This window comes from Pan troglodytes, chromosome 7, assembly GCF_028858775.2.
Source record: "Pan troglodytes isolate AG18354 chromosome 7, NHGRI_mPanTro3-v2.0_pri, whole genome shotgun sequence".
Taxonomy (NCBI): domain Eukaryota; kingdom Metazoa; phylum Chordata; class Mammalia; order Primates; family Hominidae; genus Pan; species Pan troglodytes.
The window spans coordinates 70,594,315-70,605,949 of record NC_072405.2 but is presented as its reverse complement, the minus strand read 5'-3'; the positions used below and the strand labels follow the sequence as shown (position 1 = coordinate 70,605,949).

Here is an 11,635-nt window from a genome sequence, read left to right as displayed (position 1 = left end):
GGGCATTCAATTAACAAAAGAGGAAGTCAAATTGTCCCTGTTTGAAGATGACATGATAGTATATCTAGAAAACCCCATTGTCTCAGCCCAAAATCTCCTTAAGCTGATAGGCAACTTCAGCAAAGTCTCAGAATACGAAATCAATGTGCAAAAATCACAAGCATTCTTATACACCAATAACAGACAGACAGAGAGCCAAATCATGAGTGAACTCCCATTCAAAATGCTTCAAAGAGAGTAAAATACCTAGGATTCCAATTTACAAGGGATGTGAGGGACCTCTTCAAGGAGAACTACAAACTACTGCTCAAGGAAATAAAAGAGGATACAAACAAATGGAAGAACATTCCATGCTCATGGGTAGGAAGAATCAATATCGTGAAAATGGCCATACTGCCCAAGGTAATTTATAGATTCAATGCCATCTCCATCAAGCTACCAATGACTTTCTTCACAGAACTGGAAAAAACTACTTTCAAGCTCATATAGAACCAAAAAAGAGCCCGCATTGCCAAGTCAATCCTAAGCCAAAAGAACAAAGCTAGAGGCATCACACTACCTGACGTCAAACTATACTACAAGGCTACAGTAACCAAAACAGCAAGGTACTGGTACCAAAACAGAGATATAGATCAATGGAACAGAACAGAGCCCTCAGAAATAATGCCGTGAATCTACAACTATCTGATCTTTGACAAACCTGACAAAAACAAGCAATGGGGAAAGGATTCCCTATTTACTAAATGGTGCTGAGAAAACTGGCTAGCCATATGTAGAAAGCTGAAACTGGATCCCTTCCTTACACCTTATACAAAAATTAATTCAAGATGGATTAAAGGCTCAAATGTTAGACCTGAAACCATAAAAACCCTAGAAGAAAACCTAGGCAATACCATTCAGGCCATAGGCATGGACAAGGACTTCATGTCTAAAACACCAAAAGCAATGGCAACAAAAGCCAAAATTGACAAATGGGATCTAATTAAACTAAAGAGCTTCTGCACAGCAAAAGAAACTACCATCAGAGTGAACAGGCAGCCTACAGAATGGGAGAAAATTTTTGCAATCTACTCATCTGACAAAGGGCTAATATCCAGAATCTATAGTGAACTCAAACAAATTTACAAGAAAAAAACAAACAACCCCATCAACAAGTGGGCGAAGGATATGAACAGACACTTCTCAAAAGTAGACATTTATGCAGCCAAAAGACACATGAAAAAATGCTCATCATCACTGGCCATCAGAGAAATGTAAATGAAAACCACAATGAGATACCATCTCACACCAGTTAGAATGGTGATCATTAAAAAGTTAGGAAACAACAGGTGCTGGAGAGGATGTGGAGAAATAGGAACACTTTTACACTGTTGGTGGGACTGCAAACTAGTTCAACCATCGTGGAAGTCAGTGTGGCGATTCCTCAGGGATCTAGAACTAGAAATACCATTTGACCCAGCCATCCCATTACTGGGTATAAACCCAAAGGATTATAAATCATGCTGCTATAAAGACACATGCACACGTATGTTTATTGCGGCACTATTCACAATAGCAAAGACTTGGAACCAACCCAAATGTCCAACAATGATAGACTGGATTAAGAAAATGTGGCACATATACACCATGGAATACTATGCAGCCATAAAAAATGATGAGTTCATGTCCTTTGTAGGGACATGGATGAAGCTGGAAATCATCATTCTCAGCAAACTATCACAAGGACAAAAAAACCAAACACCGCATGTTGTCACTCATAGGTGGGAACTGAACAATGAGAACACATGGACACAGGAAGGGGAACATCACACACTGGGGCCTGTTGTGGGGTGGGGGGACGGGGGAGGGATAGCATTAAGAGACATATCTAATGTTAAATGACGAGTTAATGGGTGCAGCACACCAACATGGCACATGTATACATATGTAACAAACCTGCATGTTGTGCACATGTACCCTAAAACTTAAAGTATAATTTAAAAAAATTCAGTGAAAAGGCTGAGAAAAAAAGAAATATGCAATCAATAAAAGTACTATTTTAACACTGATATGAAAAAATTTACTGAATATATTAAATTATTAGAGTATTCCAGACAATATTAGAGCTAATCTGAGAACTTTATTCATTTCATAGCCTTCAAATTTGTGAGCTCTGTGAACTTCTTAAACTTTTAGTTAAAGAAGAAAGTAAGGTGAAATACTCATGAATTGAGGGCAATATAGCTTAGTAAATGAACTAGAGTTAGGCTGACATAACGGAAAATGTCCTCAACTCAGAATAAATCTCAGCTCTGCAACCAATTGGTTCTTGATTAAGTTGCTTCTCTTAGGCTCAATGTCTTCCTCTAAAAGTGAGACTTGTAGTGCCTTATTTAACTAGGTTATTATAAAGACTTCACAAGACAGCATTTGAAAAAATGCTCCGAGAAGTAGTGAAGCGATGGAATAATTTATTATTGAACCTCACTGCTGAAACTATTTTAAAATCCCAAATAAAACCCAATGTGCTTGTCAGATGCAGAGGCTCATGCCTGTGATGCCAGCACTTTGGGAGGCTGAGACAGGAGGACTGCTTGAGCCCAGGAGTTCAAGACCAGCCTGGGCAACATAGAGAGAACCTATCTCTACAAATTAAAAATAAATTTTAAAAAAAGTGTATTTCTTCATAGGTTCTAGTATTCAAATGTTGCAGTTTTCAGAAAATGTTATTAAGTCCTACTCTTGATTATTAGATGTTCTATTTTTTATGGCTTGTAATTCAGGGCATCTATTTCATAATTTGTAATAAAAATTATTTATAAATATGTTAATTCATCAAATCAGACAACATGATTATCTCCTGTTGCTGAGTTCATCAATCACACCCAGGGCAGAAAACTGTTGAATGTCAAGACCTGGCTTGGACTCCTAATATTCTTTACCAAACTTCCCAAACTCTGAACCAACAAATCTTTGTTGAAATAGTGCTTACTCCCCATGTTCATCTCCAACTGCTGTGGAAGAAAAAACCTTACCTTTATTTTTTTTAAGTTCCATGATGGGGATGGAAGCTGATATTTTCTCATTTCCTAGATGCCTACTAGCAATATATTGCACACAACATCCCATGTGTTTCCCGGCACAATCTCATTCCATAGATCATCTTACATAAATATTTTTGTGTGAAAATCACAGTTTCAATATTGGGTGTCACCATTTTTCATTGACTCACACCATTTCCTTGGAGCTAGTAAGATAGTAGTCCAAGGTCCTTTTGGGGACTGCAAGAAATATAGAACACTTCACAAATTTGTGTGTCACCCATGTGCAGGGATCATGCTGATCTTCTCTATATTGTTTCAATTTTAGTGGATGTGCTGCCATCTATTTTTTTTTTAGAAGGAGTCATGCTTTTATTGCTCAGGCTGGAGTACAATGGCACGATCTCAGCTCACTGCAACCTCCACCTCCCGGGTTCAAGTGAATCTCCTGCCTCAGCCTCCCGAGTAGCTGGAATTACAGGTGCCCACCACCATGCTTGGCTAATTTTTGTATTTTTAGTAGAGACAGTGTTTTGCCATGTTGGCCAAGCTGGTCTCAAACTCCTGACCTCATGATCCACCCACCTCGGCCTCCCAAATTCCTGGGATTACAGGCGTGAGCCACTGTGCCCAGCCACAGACTTCTACTTTCATACATGGATACTGATGAGTCATGGATGAGGCTTAGCTCTGTTAAATCTAACTTACTTGAGATTTCGTGAATTCTTTCGAATGGCTTCATTGTGAGGTAGAATTTTAAAATATTTTAAAAACTCAAGATACAAACACAAGTAGTTTGGGAGATTTTTACTTTTACGGAAAACAGATCACTTGAGGGAAGAACCACTACTCTGGGGAAGCAGAATATTGGTCCTTCCAGAATAATATGGGACCCTCCACTACCTACAAAATAGTGCCACACAGAATCTAAAGGGGCCAAGGGCATAGATCTGGTAGGAAAGAAGAAAGGAACCTCTGATTTCTTCCTGTAACATTATTTAGACCTCACAGTTTCAAACTATTCCAAGGGATTCAGAGGATAATTTACCTTGAAGGTCCAGGACAAGTCCAAGCTAAGACGTGGGTTTCATATCAGGTTTTGAGTGTGAGAAGAAGGGTCACTATGAGTGTGGCTAAAGCTAGGAGGCCCAACTGTCAGAGCAGGCGTACAGGCACTTTGGAAATAATGGCTGAGAATATCTATGTGAACTAAAACAAAAAGTAATAACTTTGAAGTCTATATGTGAATCACCAGGAAGACTGAGGGATCCAGATAAGTGAGGTCATCCTGGTAGCAAAGGTCAATTGTTAACAGACTGAAGAAGCAGTTTCAATGGCAACGATGCAGCAACAGAATCAGAGGGAACAACACAATGATTAGAAGGGTCTTTTCTCCCCCCTCATCCTGACTGTAAAAGAAGACTGTCTTCCTTGGACTTAGGGAACCCCTTAAGTTCCTTTAAAAATTCAAGGAGGAGGGTATAGAGGATAGCGCCCAGAGGCAGTACTAAATTTTTTGCTAAAGTGGACGTTTTAAGACCCAAATTACTAATTACAAAAATTTAAAATGTGACACTATGTTTATCCCATGCATTGGGATTATACTTGGGATCAAATAGACAACATTGGTATCTGTAGGGATAAATGTGTTAAAAGCCCTAAAATAAAGAATCCTGGACCCGCTGCTCCTTCTAACTAGTCTAGCTTTTTGCCTGATTTCTGGCTGATGAAGTGAATTAACTCACTGCCCTTCAAAAACTACTTGAGCCAAGCTATGAAATCTCACCTAGACTTTACATGTACAAACATAGATTAAAAATATTAACAACAGCGTAATCTTCTGCAGTCATTCCACAAATACTTGAGTAAATATGTCAATATTTTTCTGAAGAAGAATGCTATCCCTGATGATCCATGACATACTGCAAGCATGAGGGCTGTGCTAAACAGAGAGAGAACTTCATTCTTAGAAACTTTACAAACTTAATACGTGCCTGTCAGTGTAGAATTAAACATTTACATGAACTAACAAACATAAGCATCCTGGGTGCTCAAGTGTTCATCTTTGTAAATAACCACAAAGGCTTAAAGGAAGGGACAAAAAAAATTCATGTCCCACTGGGGTATGGCATAGTAGAAGTGATTAACATAAAGTCCTTTGATGGGCAAAAGACTATGCTCAGGTCACTCATCTACAGGAGGCAAAGATTTAAGTGAAGAATTATCCATTTCTTCTCTAGTCTGATATATTGTAATTCAAAATCAGTTAGGAGTCAGATAAATAAGAGCAATCTGCAGGCTGAAAACAATGTAAAGAATAATGATATTAGTAGTAGTTGTTCAGTTAATGATACTGATAAGCATGTGTGAAGAACTGAATTAAATGCTGTATACACATAATCTAATTTCCACACAATCACCCCTGAAAGAAATATTATTATCCTCATTTTCATATAGGAAAGCATACTTGGTACTAAGTAATGTATGCAAGGTCACCCCTAACAAATGAAGAAGCTAGAAATTAAAACCTGTCTTTTGTGAATCTAAGGCCTCTTTTCTATCACTCACCTACAGCTTATCTTCATTAAATAAAAAGTTAATTTAATTAAACATATCTTTCTTCCCTCTACACATACCGATTACAAATTAAAAAATTAAAATACACCATAAGTTAAAAAGAAATAAAATGATGAATTCACAGTGGTGGTAACAATTAATAGTCACTTAGGGATAACCTAACATTAATATTTTTCAAATAAATCACCTTAAAGCAAACAGTCATCCAAAACACAAAATAATTTTCAATTCCTATTTATGATTCATATTACATTTTATAGAAAAAGTATATAAAAAGCAGAAGGTAGAGAAATACTATAAATACTTAATAATTCAATATTGAATCAATAAGCAAACTGAAAGTTAAAGTTCATATTTTATAAAACTAATACAAAACCCTTTACTAATAGAAGATAATGTGACCAAAAACATCAGATTGCAAATAACATCAGCCAATATAATAAGAGAATATAAATCCTATCATATACATATGTTCTTTATGTTGCCCAGTCCAAGTAATTGCTTTTCTACCTAACTGGTGACTTGTTTTGATATTTTCCACTATAATCCAATAAATATAAGCTAATCTGCTGATTAATTTAATATTTCCAACTTGAATGTTACGACTCTAGAACAACACTCACTTTAAAAAAATGACCAAACCTTTATCAACTGCATTTACATTTGCATTTTTTGTTAGTAAAAATTATACCATTTGCTGTCTTCTTTTAGTTATGGCAAGTAAAAGTGGTATGAGGCCATCCTGTAAAATGGCAAAAACAATTTATAATTCATAAAATTACATATTTGTCAGCTGAGCTGAATACCTTATATAAGGTCTTATGAACTTAAACACATAAAATAGAAAGCAAATAAAATCTGTCCCTTCCTTCTCACTCCTCTGTGCTTTCCCATGCACTCCTCCTCCACTTGAAAACATCCGGCCTCTGACTCACATTAACTCTGGTCAGCTCCAAAAATGATTTGAAACAGTCACTGGTTTCAATAATCTTTGTTTCTAGCACAGCATTTCACATGGTATATTGTAATAATTTTACTGATTTCTATCTAAACCAACAGATTCTTGAGGGCAGCTGCTGTATCTTTTATCTGTTTATCCTCAAACCCTATGACATCGTAGTAAATACTTTAAGTATTTTTATTAAATTAATGATCTAAATTATTACCTCTAGAGTAGTACTTCTTAAACTATATTCCAAAGAATATTTACTTTGCCAGAATTTAAAGACTGTACCTGAATAGGAAGATCCTATGATCATCTATGTTTGAGAAATATTATAAAACTGTGAATTATATGTCCAGTATTCAAGAAATGTCTTGAACTTTGCCTAATCCTTATTTGACAATAGGTTTTGTGGCAATATTAACATTTGAGGAATTAAAGTTTCAGGATTACAGTTTTTAAAGCTTTCCAATAAAGGTAGAGGTTTCCTCCAAGTGATACAAACTCACTTGATTATTTTCTATCAATGGGCCCAGGATCCCAGCTGCCAAAGTCAGGTGCTCCTGCTCCAAGTAGGTCACTAAGGAAATGGGCTCTAAATTAGAAGAGATAGGCTTCAAATGAATTTTGATTGCTTATTATTAAATGGTCCATTGGGTTTCTCCTATTACAGGGTCACAGAATTTTAGCTGTTACAAAGTTCAGTATGAAATTTTATTCTCAATTATAATGATATTTATAATCCTAGGACCCTAATGCAAATCTACTTCTTAAAATGCATTAATCCATTTTTATTCTGGTTTCCATTTTCATTGCTATTTAAAATTATTTTTTATTTTTGGCAAAATATCAGAAATACAAATGCAATGGCTTATCAATACAATTTCTAGCTGAACTATATGGGTTATTTTAGCATAATAAAAGCCACTAAATCACTTCCATTTTCAGAGACAATGCTGAGGAGAAAGATAAAATGTGTTCTGCAATATGCATAACCTATCCAAATATAACCATAATTAACCTAAAAAGGCCTATAGGCATTCCAATGTGATTATTATTTATGGTATATATAAAGAAAAATCATTATTTAAAAAACAACTTCTAAATTCTAAAAGTCAAACCCATTATTAAGGAATTAATACAAAATATAGGCTATATATTATAAATAACTATCAACTGTCTTGAAAACCTTGAAATCTTTACCAAAATATACTATATGACAGGAGTTGTTAACTAAAATATTTACAGAGGCAAAGGGTATGACCTGAGTAAGTCCCTAGGTGGGCACAACGGCAAACTGGAGACCACAGACTTTGCGTGAAGCTACAGCCTCTTCATAGCACACCAAACAGTAATATGGGCTCAAGGGAAACCAGATTCCACTATTTAAGAGGAGCCTGAAATACAGATTTTTGCAGGTCTCCTAAATTTTACACGTTGGCTTAATTTATGCAGGCCAACTTTGCTTTCCTGTGTTGTTGTACACTACTTAGAAAGAAAAAAAATACTTCAGTCAAAAAAAAAATTGAAAACAAAAGTTTTACCTATAACAAATTCAAATATGTACCATAAATGCATAAAAGAAAGCCATACTCTCTAATACTTTTTTAAAGATATTAGTATTTAAGGTAAAATCTTAGACCGTTATTTCAAATTATTTTTATTCAGGGATTGCTTAAGCTTCCAAATAGGAAAAACTGACCCTTACATATGTCAGTGTTAAAACAAGTGGATTTCAAATATTTTGAAAATAACATTGGTTGCTCTACATTGTTTTTCACTTCGATGTTTGTCTTGTGTGAAAACAGTTTTGCTACCATTGACATATTCTCATTATAGACAGCATATGGAGAGCAGTGTTGCCATAGACATCGGTAATATTTGGATCAGCACCAAGGTCTAGCAGAATAGTTTCACATCTTCTTGGCATGTTATAGCCTGTCAGTATTAGAACAAGAAATAAATTGTAAATTGTAGGAAATTAAAATAAGTATTCCACAGGTTTCACAAACTAGTTATATTTCAATGAGACAAATTCATTTTTATTCTATGTATTTAAGCCAAATCCATCTCATGCTGAAAGAACTGGCTACTATATACCTTCGTTAGAGGTGTCTTGTTTTCACTGTCACGGATGTTAAGCTGGCATTTTCTGTGCACCAGAAAAGTTACCACTTCTGGGCAGCCATTGGCACAGGCCAAATGTGGAGCCATCCTACGAAATTGAGAAGACATTGGGAGAAGTTTAGTCCACTATCTCAAAACATACAATGATTCACGTAATTGCAAACAACAAATAGCATGCTATTCCTCTGCTTTCAAAACAAATATTAATTTCCTCTTGAAAAGGGACAATATTTATTAGCTGTTATTATTCACTGCATCAATGAAAGAGTGACCTATTTAGATAGAAAGAGCTTGGCCTCTCGGTTTAGTTGACCTTGCACTTGAATACTATTTTAAGATCTTTCGCTTGCTAGATATTCTAATTATTACTACTACTTAATAAAGACAACATTTTAATTAGGTAAAATGGTACCATTATACTTCCTTTGTGCTATGATTTAAAGGTTCGAGATAAGACTGTATTTCAATGATTCTAAGATTCTCATTTTCTCATATTTCAACAACTCTGACATTGAAATGCTACTTATAATTCATTATTTATTACAACTATATTTTTCAGCATTTTAAACATTATTTTATTGATACATAAAAATAAGGCAGCATCACACAATCCATGGTGGCTACATCAAGTGGAATACGGTATATACAATAGGACAATGGAAGTCCTAGTCGTATGATTAACATTTAAATCAATTTTAAGCACTTAAATGTACTATGGAAAAGGAGCATTGAAATAAAAGCAAATTTTTAAAACAAAGCAATTCCTTCATTTTTAAAAACTTTAAGCCTAATAGAAGACAGGATTAAAATAAATAAATATGGCTCATTTATTTAAATATTTAGATGTACAGAATCTAAATGTATGCATGTATGTAAATTAGTATTTACATGTATAAAATGCATGTAGGGTAAGTATTTATGATAATTAATATCACTGTTTAAGACCTATACATTTTCAAAGTGGCTGCTGATGTTATCTTGCACTACTTTCCCACATCAGAAATGATTTTTTTTTTTTGAAAGATGAGAGGACAAGCTTCAGTTGAGACTCAGTCCTAATTCTCTAATTTTAAATCTCTCAGCTTGCTCAGGCTGGGCAGGTACACATGAAATTTTTAAGAATGGAAGGGTCTTGATAGTTAGTATAATGTGTCTTTTACATAACAGGTATTCAGCTTGTATTTGATGAATAAATAGATTTTAAAAATGAATAAATACAGTGGGGAAGTTTAATATTTTTAAAACAGCTACAAATAAAGTGGTATTTTTGCAATGGTAATAGTTACTTATATTCACTATTTTTATTTTCATAATAATAACATGAAACTAAAATGATTAATATATAATTATTGGCATATATGTAATAAATCTATACATAATAAAAATATGTTTAATAAAATATGTACATATATAAAACCAATATCACAGATAAAGTTTATCTTCACTTCTGAAGACACTGAAAGTTCACAGACTATACTAATCCATAGAAATAAAAATTTAAAAATAGAAAGTGAGAAATTACTTTTATGTGCAAAATTCATATTTCTGCTCTTCTTAAGGATTATTTTATTAGTAATAATTATGCTATATGCTATATACCACAGATCCCCAATCCCCTGCTCAGTGAAGAAATCACAAATCTTAAAAAGGAAAAACAGTTCATCATAATACAATTGTCCCCAAATAGCAAATTTTATCACATTTGGTACATATTTTCAGATAAAGCAAGAACATAGTCAGTTTGTATGTGTAATCAAACTGAATGTTATCTTCACCTGATACACCAAAATACATTTTCATATGTCAACATACTTTTGTAGATATTACTTTCAGTGGTCTCATATTATCCCATACTATATATTCACTGAAATTTATTTATGAAATTTGTTATATGGATTCTCTTTAATACAATCATATTTTAAGCACTGCTGAGAAAAACAAATTGCATGTATCTCTCGTTTCCTAAATGTATTTTACTATAATGGAATTGATCAAGAAAGGGCATACGCATAGTTTAAACATGGTACTTACCACCAAATTGTCTTTTTGAAAAGTCATCAGCAACTTAACTTTAAGCAGAAGTGTAAATATCACTGCTCCTCATCCTCACAAACTTAGGATAGAAAACGGCATTTCATTCCTTTTTTAAATTAAATTCCTTCTCTTATCAGACACATTAAGTATTTTTTCCTATGTGCATAGGTGACTTGCAGAGCTGGAAAAGGTACTTTGCCCAGTTTTAGAGGTATTTTCATATTGATTTGGAATAATTCTCTGTAAAATGAATAGCCATTTTTAATATGTACACACACAAAAACACGTGGTAAATAATATTATATAAGTATGATGTCTTTTATTTTATCTTTTTCTCATAAGCACTGTGATTTAATTTTAATTTTGCAAATAAACTTTCAGAATGCTTGCTTGAGAGGTTCCTAGGAAGGTCTTTGTCAACACAAAAATGTATTTGTATAAATAGGCATTTGCGTTTTCTTCTGGTATTTTTCTCATTTTGCATATTTAAAATAATCTATATTCAATGAGAAACTTATTTTTGTGGCATAAAAATCTAGCTAGTTTCTTCCAAAAAGCAGGCATTTCATTTATAAAAATAACTGTTTTCTTACTAGTATAAAGTCTCACCATTACCCTGTTATACATTCTTACATATATTTGGGTGTTCCTGGATTTTATATTCTCTTGCATTCATTTATCTATCTTTTCAGCTGTTAGCAAACTATTTATGCAAATTAATGGCACATTTTGAAAGGCAAGACTTTTTTTCTCCATTACAAAAATGTTAAGCCATCTTAATATTAAAAGACAGCATGTGTAATTCAAAAATATTAACTTTGATAACTGTGATTTATGTAAAATTAATAAAGATCTCACACCTCGAGAAAAATGAGTCTTCTTATTTAAGAACGTGAAACTTCTTCCTACTTCAAAGTTTCCTTCTAAGGTCTTT

At 33.9% G+C, this 11,635-nt stretch overlaps 1 long non-coding RNA gene and 1 pseudogene across 3 annotated transcripts in view; both read right to left on the bottom strand.

The window, feature by feature from the left end:
* Positions 1 to 3,265: 3,265 nt before the first annotated feature.
* Positions 3,266 to 3,364, bottom strand: LOC129135906 (U6 spliceosomal RNA; annotated as a pseudogene).
* Positions 3,365 to 8,184: 4,820 nt separating this feature from the next.
* LOC104007614 (uncharacterized) overlaps positions 8,185 to 11,635 on the bottom strand; it is a 41,835-nt gene continuing 38,384 nt past the window's right edge. For all 3 annotated transcript variants that reach the window (XR_010159595.1, XR_010159594.1, XR_681879.5), the window contains 3 exons: positions 10,699 to 10,941; positions 8,641 to 8,755; positions 8,185 to 8,478 (listed from right to left, as the gene is read on the bottom strand). This is a non-coding gene — a long non-coding RNA (uncharacterized LOC104007614). The remainder of the gene's footprint in view (positions 8,479 to 8,640; positions 8,756 to 10,698; positions 10,942 to 11,635) is intronic.